The 9250-nt window shown below is 56.1% G+C and overlaps 1 protein-coding gene across 2 annotated transcripts in view; it reads right to left on the reverse strand.

Annotated features, from left to right (window-relative positions):
• PCGF3 (polycomb group ring finger 3) overlaps positions 1 to 7228 on the reverse strand; it is a 54841-nt gene extending 47613 nt beyond the window's left edge. Inside the window, exon 1 of one of the 2 annotated variants that reach the window (XM_029234777.1) lies at positions 7047 to 7224. The gene's annotated coding sequence lies outside the window, so the exon portion shown is untranslated. Of the gene's footprint in view, positions 1 to 7046 lie in introns of both variants that reach the window. The other variant, XM_029234776.1, reaches the window with a different exon arrangement.
• Between the last annotated feature and the right edge of the window lie 2022 nt (positions 7229 to 9250).

Here is a 9250-nt window from a genome sequence, read left to right on the forward strand (position 1 = left end):
CTACTGAGCCCGTGCACCACAACTACTGAGCCTGCGCTCTAGAGCCCGTGTGCCACAACTACTGAGCCCATGCACCACAACTACTGAAGCCCGCGCATAGCAACGAAGAGCCAATGCAGCCAAAAATAAATAAATAAATAAATTAAAACAACAGAAACCAGCCCGCGACACTCTGTCCCGCAGCCACGCTGAGGCACGCTCTCCGGGCCCCTTCAGTGAAACGCCAGGTTAACCCATCTGCCTCCAGCAGCTCCCAGCTCCAGCGTGCAGAAGGCAGTTTCTCTGCGATAGCAGAAGCCCTATTTCCTGTAACAAGTTCAAAAAATTTCTACCCACTAAACCTTTTACATATATATATTTTTTTTTTAAATAAATTTATTTATTTATGTTTGGCTGTGCTGGGTCTTCATTGCTGTGCGCGGGCTTTCTCTAGTTGTGGTGAGCAGGGGCTACTCTTTGTCGTGGTGCGCAGGCTTCTTATTGCAGTGGCTTCTCTTGTTGCGGAACACGGGCTCTAGGCACGCGGGCTTCAGTAGTTGTGGCACGCGGGCTCTTGAGCACAGGCTCAGTAGTTGTGGTGCACAGTCTCAGAAGTTGTGGTGCACAGGCTCAGTAGTTGTGGCACGCGGGCTCTAGAGCGCAGGCTCTGTAGTTGTGGCACACGGGCTTAGGTGCTCTGCGGCATGTGGGACTTTCCCGAACCAGGGCTCGAACGCGTGTCCCCTGCATTGGCAGGCGGATTCTTAACCACTGCGCCACCAGGGAAGCCCTAAACCTTTCATAAAGTCTGCTAAAAGCAACAAAGCTGACCGGAGTGGGACTCACCACCACGTGCCCGCAAGAAGTGATGCAGTGGCTCCAGGACACCTCCCTGTCAGACACAGATGGAGGTGGCTGATGGGTTCACCCTCTTGCAAGAGCGAGGGCAGCTCTCCAGCACGAAGGCACGACTCCCCTGGGCTCCCCAACAGTCTCTGCTCCCTGGAGACTCAGCCCAGCCCACAGGGCCCTGGGAACCGAGGCACGAGAAGTGCGACCAGCAGCGCTGGCCGAGTGGTGCCACAACCTGACGGCATGGCACGAAGCACAACAGTGCCTGAGAAGCCAGCTCAACCCAGAGCCTGGCCCAGCCTCCGGCTCACCCCCTGTAGTCCACGGAGTCAACAGGACAACAGACAAAGGTGGACGACACCGTAAGTGAAGAATCAGAAAAACTCAGATGGCCTGGGAAAGTCGATGCTGTATGGGGAAAGTGGGGAGCCTGAAATAAAAGACACTACAGGGGGCATGACCCCCAGTGCCCCACGGGGAACTGCGTCTGGTTCAGGGAAAACGCCCTGGAAGACACTGTTGAGACAACCGGGGAGAGGTGAAAGTAGACAGGAAATTAGCCAGTATGTGGAATAAGTGTCTACTTCTCAGGTGTGGTCATGCCATTACAGTCGTGTGCAGACCATCCTCTTACTAGGACCTCCGTGCTCTGAATTACCTACGGAACGTGGCAGCTGGTTTGCAGCTCCTTTCAGATGATTCAACGATAAATATGTATTTAAAAAAGAGATAAGCAAAACATAAGTAACTGCTGGATCTAGGGGAGGGCAAAAGAGTGCTCATTGGCTAATTCTTCTGGTTTTTCTCCACTGTGTTTTTTTTCTCAAACACTTCAGTAAAAAAGAGTAAACTACTTGAGAAGAAAAGAAGAGGCTAACCCTCCTCTGTTCCTCACTACCTGTGACCGTGCCCTGTGCCTGCATGTCCTCGCCAGGCACATGCGGGTGAGCAGAGAGCAGCCTGGGGTGACTTTAAGGTCGAAGGTGTTGGGACTTCCCTGATGGCCCAGTGGGTAAGACCCCGCGCTCCCAATGCAGAGGGCCCAGGTTCAACCCCTGGTCAGGAAACTAGATCCCACATGCCACAACTAGAAGATCCCACATGCCGCAATTAAGACCCGGCACAGCCAAATAAATGAATAAATATTAAAAAAAAAAAAAAGACTGAAGGTGTTAATACACAGAACACCTTCAGAACAGGGCCACAAAAGGGAACAACAAGGTCAGCTTTTAGGTATTCTTCATTGAGCACCTATTACAGGCCAGGCCCTGCTAAGAATCAGCAAATATAGCAGCTGACACGACCCACACAGGTCAAGAGGTCTGTGGACAGCTTTCTACTGTTTGCTTACTTTGTGTTAAACAACTGGAATTTGCCGTTAGTGTTGCAAAGTCCAGCAAATATTGATGCATTTGCCCCCCCCAAAAAATTCCAGTTAACCTCAACTCTCTAAATTCACCTAAGCATTAGAGGTTTTCTTCAAAAAAAAAAACCCAGTCAACCTAACAATTGGTTTTTAAGGACAATATTTTCTAGTGAGTTTTAGTTCTTCTCAATGAAGGGTTTTGCTTAATTTAATGGACAATTCTGAAGCAATGCTCCCGCCTTAGCCCTCTCATCACATGTTAAGTGTTTCATTATTGTCGTCTGGGCCTTCATATAATTCAGTGCTGTAGGGAGAAACATGCAGATTAGAAAAGACAGTCTATTTTTATTTTTTAAATAAATAAATAAATTTATTTATTTATTTTTGGCTGTGTTGGGTCTCTGTTGCTGCACGCAGGCTTTCTCTAGTTGCGGCGAGCAGGGGTTATTCTTCATTGATGTGCATGGGCTTCTCGTTGCGGTGGCTTCTCTTGTTGCAGAGCACGGGCTCTAGGCACGCGGGCTTCAGTAGTTGTGGCCTGCGGGCTCAGTAGTTGTGGCTCGCGGGCTCTAGAGCACAGTCTCAGTAGTTGTGGCACACAGGCTTAGCTGCTCCACAGCATGTGGGATCTTTCCGGGCCAGGGCTCGAACCCGTATCCCCTGCATTGGCAGGCAGATTCTTAACCACTGTGCCACCAGGGAAGTCCCTCTAGTTATTTTTAAAAACGTCACTTTTTAAAATTCAATGAAAAACTATCAACTTGTAGAGCTGAAGAACAGTTCCATTTTTTGACACACAATGAACTGTGCAGCATTTTTGCAATAGTGACAGCAAATATCAGAAAGGTAGTAAGAAACTGTCCCCAAACCTCAACATATTTCAATAGAGAAGAAGATTACATTTTCAAATTCGATTCTGACCATTAACCAAATAAAGCTCCAATGAAGTAACAAATCCTGCCACTTAGTAGATTAAAGAGTAACAGTACAGACCAAAACAAACCTCGCTTTATAATCCAAAGCAAACAACCCAAATAAATAATTCCAATCACTGGCAAAGGGCCCTGCCTCACCCCAGCAGGGTGGAAACCTGGCAGGTCCACAGAGCAGGGTGGCAGAGGGGACACCTCCCTCCATGTGGTGACAAGTTCTCGAGGGAGCCTCCCATGCGGGCCCTGCACGGGTGCCCTTCACAGCCCCGTGCTGCAGCGCCAGCCCAAGCGCCACAAAGTCCAAGCACCGGGGAGGAGAAGCCGCAGGGCTGAGCACAAGAGGCCCTTGCACACAGGTTCCTGGAGCATCCTTCCCTACAAAGGTCAAATAAAAACATTTTGGGATCTCACATCTTAAAAACGTCTTACAAATGTCAGTTGATCATTTCTGGAGGAAAATAATTAGCAGGAATAAAATGAAGCTCTAGAAACAACTAAAATCGCTGTACTTGAAGCTTCCAAGAACTCTATATCACCGACACATACACACCTACAATTTAATTGTATGTGGGAAGCAGGAGAGCTTATGGCTTGCTACAGCTGTTCTAAGTTAATTCCTAAAAAGCTTTCTTATTTGTAATTTCTCTCCTGTCATGCGTAAGCTCCGGCGTCATCCCATCATCACAATGGTGACATCAGAGCAACCTGTGTAACTAAAGAGACAGCTGAGCTGCTGCAACCTTGGGCTGAGCACACAGCTCTACACAATTCTGTTCATTCACCTGCAGGGCACTTCTCAGGCACAGGCCCTTCAGGAGCTAACACCACCTGATCAATGCCAGGCATTAGGATGGCCCAGGCCCACCCCGCCCAGGAAGCACACCCTTGTGGAGTTCCTCCTCCTTAAGCGTGGGCTGGGCCTGATGACTAGGTTCTAACAAAGGATATGGCAAAAGGCATGGGATATCACTGCCAAGATTAGGTCATGAAGACTGTGGCCTCCTGCTTGCTCCCTTGTCCTGTCGCTGGCCCTCGAGCTGCCCCACAGATGTCTCCAGCCAGCAGCCTGGAAGCAAATCCTCCCCAGATGAACCTCCAGACAAGACCACAGCGCCGGTGGGCACCCTGACGGCAGCCTTGTGAGACCCTGGGCCCAAGGAGCCTTGTGAGACCCTGGGCCCAGCTAAGCTGTGCCTGGACTCCTGACCCACAGACACTGTGACATAATAACTGGTATCGTTTTAAGGCACTACATTTTGGGGTAATTTGCGGGACAGTAATATATAAATAATACAACCATCCAGCACTATCACACCTTCAGAAATCCAAAAATGGGAAAATAAAGAGCCTAACCAAACCTGAATGCCCAGTTTTACAAGTCTTTTCCAAAGCTTCACAAAGCAAATTAAGTTTTTTAAAAAGCAAAGTACATGTTAAAAAAAAACCCCACAGGGACTTCCCTGGTGGTCCAGTAGTTAAGAATCTGCCTTCCAATGCAGGGGACGCTGGTTCGATCCCTGTTGGGGAACTAAGATCCCACATGCCACGGGGCAACTAAGCCCACGCGAGCCCAAGAGCCCGCGGGCCACAACTAGGCAGAAGCCCGCACACCGCAACGAAAGATCCCGCGTGCCGCAACTAAGACCCGACGCAGCCAAATAAATTTAAAAAACAAACAAACAAACAAAAAAACACACACACAGAAAAAGCAAGAACTGAGTAACAAGGTCGCAAGTGTGGTTACATTTGACAAATCAAAATAGGCTGGACTATTCAGGGGTTCCATGCGCTGAAGCTTAGTTACAGTGAAATGTTACACTGAAAATGCAAAGGGGTTTTCTCCTAAGTAATCAAGAAGTGAAGTTATGGCACAAAATGAAATACTGAACTGACCACTTCAAGCATCTCCCTTGGGAATTTCAGACTCGTGCCTCACCCTAACACAGGTCGACCTTTCTGAAAGCACTCCCGCCTTTCGTCCACGCAATGAATGTGCTGCACGCCCACCCCATGCCAGGGAGCCAGTGCCTGCCTGGGCTTTCCATCCTCTCAAACTCCTCCAACATTATCCTACTGGACACACTCTGGAGCCCTTCCCCAGCCGAAGGGCAGCACTTCTCCATCCCCACTTCCAAATTAAAGGACAACATGGGCAAGATCTAAATGAAGTCTGCTTCGAAGGTTTCAGAGAAGCAAAGCTCCCATCCCAAGGTCCTTTCCTGGAGTGGAGGAGGTGCCTGATGGCTCACCTGACATGCACTGGGCCGTCTGGCTCCAAACCCTTCCCGCAGCCCACACTCCCAGCTTGGACCCCACCCCTCCTGGAAATTCCTGGACACAGAAAACACCTCCAGACCTTGAGAATGGGGCTCTTTTGGTGACACCACTGGAGGGAGGGGAGGACAGGAGTGGTTGAAGGTGCCTGACACTGAACACAGGGCCCAGGTAAGGAAAGGATGGCAGCCCTGGAGCAGGGACTGGGAGAACAGGGTAGGGGACAGCTTTCTGGGTCTGGGGAGGGGCAAAGCACTGGCCTGGGGCACGGAGCCAGTGGGGACTAGGAGCCCCCACCCCCACGCCCGCTCGAGTCCCCAGAGCTGGGAGGATGGGCCGCAACCCTGCCTACCCCCAGGGCCCAGCCCAGACAGCATCTGCTGAAGGTCGGAAGGTTTGTGAGGCCCAGGTGCTCAGGGGCCTCACGGAGAGGGCTGGTTTGCACCTGTGGGGCTCAGGTGACCAGGATCCCTGATGCTCCAGAGCCTTTATAGAAGCCAGGTCCAGCTGAGTGGGCTGGGTAGATTCTGGGCACCTCTGGAACCTGCCCCAGGGCCCAATCCCCTGGGGGTCCAGCCTGAGGTCCCGGCGCCCCTTACATACCACCCTTGGGGTCTGAGTGCTTCTCAGGGACTCATTCAAGAACCTTGGCCTCCCTGGGGACCTGACTCCCAAGTTCCAGCTCTTATCACGGTTGTGGCCCTCTCTGAGCGCCAGCCTTCTTCACGGCTGCCCCAACATCCGACTCTCCTACATGACCTACCTGGGTCATCCCTGGAGCCTGTCACAAGGCAAGAGCCCTCCACATGGCACAGTCCCAGGGTCATGGCCTCCTGGGAAAGAGGGGCTGTCCCAGGGTCCCAGAGGTGCTCACAGGATGGTTCCAGAATTCTGGTCCTACTGGGGGCCAGTCCAGGGGTCCAGACCTCCCCAGGTGACCCATCCTAACGTCCAGGCCTCCTCAGTGACTTGTCCCAGTGTCCCAGCTGTTCCTGGGTCCTGGCCCTGCTCGGTGACCTGTCTCGGGTCCAGCTCTCTCTGATTCCTGCTGAGTCTTAAGGTTCCAGCCCTCCTCCGTGACCCATAGTGAGGCTGGACCCTCCTCCATATCCCGTATCAGGGTTGGGCTCTCCTAGGTGATCTGTCCCAGGGTACAGTGAGTGCTTCCTAGTCCTTTTCTTGTTGGGTCCCGGGGTCCAGCCCTCCCCGGTGACCCGTCCTGGGGTCTGGTCCTCCATGGTCCCTCCGCGGTGGCCATTCCTGGGGTCCGGTCCTCCCTGGTCACTCCGCGGTGGCCCGTCCTGGGGTCCGGTCCTCCCTGGCCCCTCCGCGGTGACCCGTCCTGAGGTCCGGTCCTCCCTGGTCCCTCCCCGTCCTGGGGTCCGGTCCTCTCTGGTCCCTCCCCGGTGACCCGTCTTGGGGTCCAGTCCTCCCTGGGCCCTCCCCGAAGACCGGTCCCGGGGTCGGGCCCTGCCCGGGGTCCCGGCCCCGCCGAACGGAGTCGGGGATCCGCAGGCCGGGCCGACGAGGGCGCAGGGGCGCGGGCCGGGGTTCGGAGCCTTCCGGGCCCGGACACGGACCGAGGCCGCGGCCTGTGTAGCGAGCGCCGCGGGCCAGGCCGGGCGGGGCGCGGACTCACTGACCTGCCGTCTCAGCTGCGGGCGAGCGGGGCGCACGCGGGGTCCGCGCCGGGAGAGGGAGGGGGCGCCGCTCCCTCCGGGTCCCCCCCAAGAGCAGGAGAAAAAAATCCGTCCGGAGTTTAAAACAAAGAGGCGGAAATGCCCGAGTAGAGCCGAGCGCAGAGTCGGGGGCGCCGCTCTTGGAGCATGCGCGTTGCGCGGACCGGCTCCCACCCGGCAGCCGGGGCAGGGGCGGGGCCTGGAGTCGGTGGGTCCCGGGGCGGGGGCCAGGGCGTGGTCAGAGGGCGCAGGCGCGTCCGGGCTGGGCTGGGCCCTGGGACCTGGAGAGGCGAGGGGGCCAGCGGCGGGACCTAGAAGGGGGCGCGGTCAGAAGGTGTGGGTGGGGAAAGGGGGCGGGGTCAGAGGGAGAGGGACCTAGAGAGCCCCGGGGCCGGGCTCTGCGCGGAGACCCGTGAGGGGTCGGGGAGGCGGGGCCGGAGGTGGGGCGGGGCCTCGAGGAGGCGTAGGGCGATCCCTGGCCTGGGGGCGGGGCCGAGGCGGGGACGGGGCGTGGTCGGCTGGCGCTGCGCCAGGAGGGGGAGCGGCTTGCGGAACCCTGGAACCTGCAGGCAGCTGGCGCTCCGGGACCAGGGGTTTCCTCCGAGGGAGGCGGTCTTGCTCTTGCATTCCTGTTCTTCCTGGGAACTAGCACCAGGCAAGAGCGGGGGCGCCTCAGACAGGGAACCTGCCTCCCGGGCTCCCGGACAGTAGACAACAAGGCTGACCCCACAACTCGTCCCTGTTTCCGGCTTTCCGCAGGCCCCGCCCTGGAGCTGTAAGCAGTGACCGTGATGTCCACGCCCTCGTGGGGTCCGCACTGTGAGGGGGGGCGGGAATAACAGAGGAGAACGTAAATGCGGTGTCCTGTGGGAAACAAGCCGGGTGGGGGAGGCAGTGGGTGTCCGGAGTTGGTTACATAGAGTGAATGGGCACGGAAGGGACGCAGGGAGCGAGCCCTTCAAGTGTCTGGGGATAGGGCCGGTTCACAGGCAGGAAGTCCAGGCAGCCTCAGGCCCCGAAGTAGGAGGGGGTTGTGGAGGATGCTTTCCAGAGACCAGCCCCAAAGCTAGAGGGCACAGAGAGGCTGGAGATGAGGTCAGATGCGAGGTGCCTGGGCTGTCTGAGCAGAGGGCTGTGGGCACGGGACTGGCGTCCCGCTGCCTTGTGTCTGCGGGGGCGAGGCTGGAGCAGGAGGCAGCGCAGGGGTGCCAGGGCGCTACACCTGGTGGTGCCCTGGAGGGCGGGAAGGGTGGGACTGCTGAGAGGAGGCAGGGGTGGGCAGCTGCTGACCACCTGGGGAGGTGATGTCGCTAGACCCCCAGCTGGGACTGCTGTGAGGCTGGGGGCTGCAGGAGTGCAGTGTGAGCTTGCAGTGTCTGGAGATGATGAGATGGTCAAGGGAGTGAGTGAGGGATGGGGGACCAAGCCCCCTGCAGCCCTCCCAGTGGAGAAACCCAGGAGTCCAGGAGGAGCCGGTGAGAAAGACCCAGATGGAGCAGACTGGGGAAGAGGACCCCAGGGGTGAGTGATGTACATTTGGCTGCTGGAGGGATGAGGGTAGCGAGGCCCCTCCGGGGCCATGGCCAGTGCAGTGTGGACGCATTGTTGGGGTGAAAACAGATTGCTCAAAGGAAGAGGGCAAATATAAGACAACTTTTCAAGGTTGTAGATGGAAGCCACAAATGGGGCTCGGAGGCCAGGAGGAGAAGACAGTTTGCTATTTGGGCTGGAGCCCTGGTGACCTCAGTGGTGCTGACTGGGTACAGGGGGAGAATGACCACGCTGCATGAGTCGAGGTCCCCACCTAGGACTGGGGACTGGATGCAGGGGGCAGTTGGTAGCCCTTCACGTTGTGGGGGAGGGGAAGACCCTGATGCATGGTCTCTTCTAGCTGCTTCTGTTTTCCAGTACAATGGGAGCTCAGGTGACCCAGGTCGGAAGTGGAGGCCCAGGGGACAGCAGAGTGGGAGCAGCCCTAGGCTGAGGGCAAAGTGGCCCCAGGAAGTCACCTGACAACCCTGTGACACCGTGGCCACCTGTCTGCAGATGGGGCAGAGCCAGGAGCAAGTGTGTGGGGCGTGGCAACGGTTCCAGATTCGTTCCAGGCCTAGGGCCTCTTGCTGGGGATGCACACCAGACATCTGCGCTGCCCGCCTGTTTCCCTAGGC

Source organism: Monodon monoceros, unplaced genomic scaffold (genome assembly GCF_005190385.1).
Source record: "Monodon monoceros isolate NGI ecotype Baffin Bay Population unplaced genomic scaffold, NGI_Narwhal_1 Super_Scaffold_20, whole genome shotgun sequence".
Classification (NCBI taxonomy): domain Eukaryota; kingdom Metazoa; phylum Chordata; class Mammalia; order Artiodactyla; family Monodontidae; genus Monodon; species Monodon monoceros.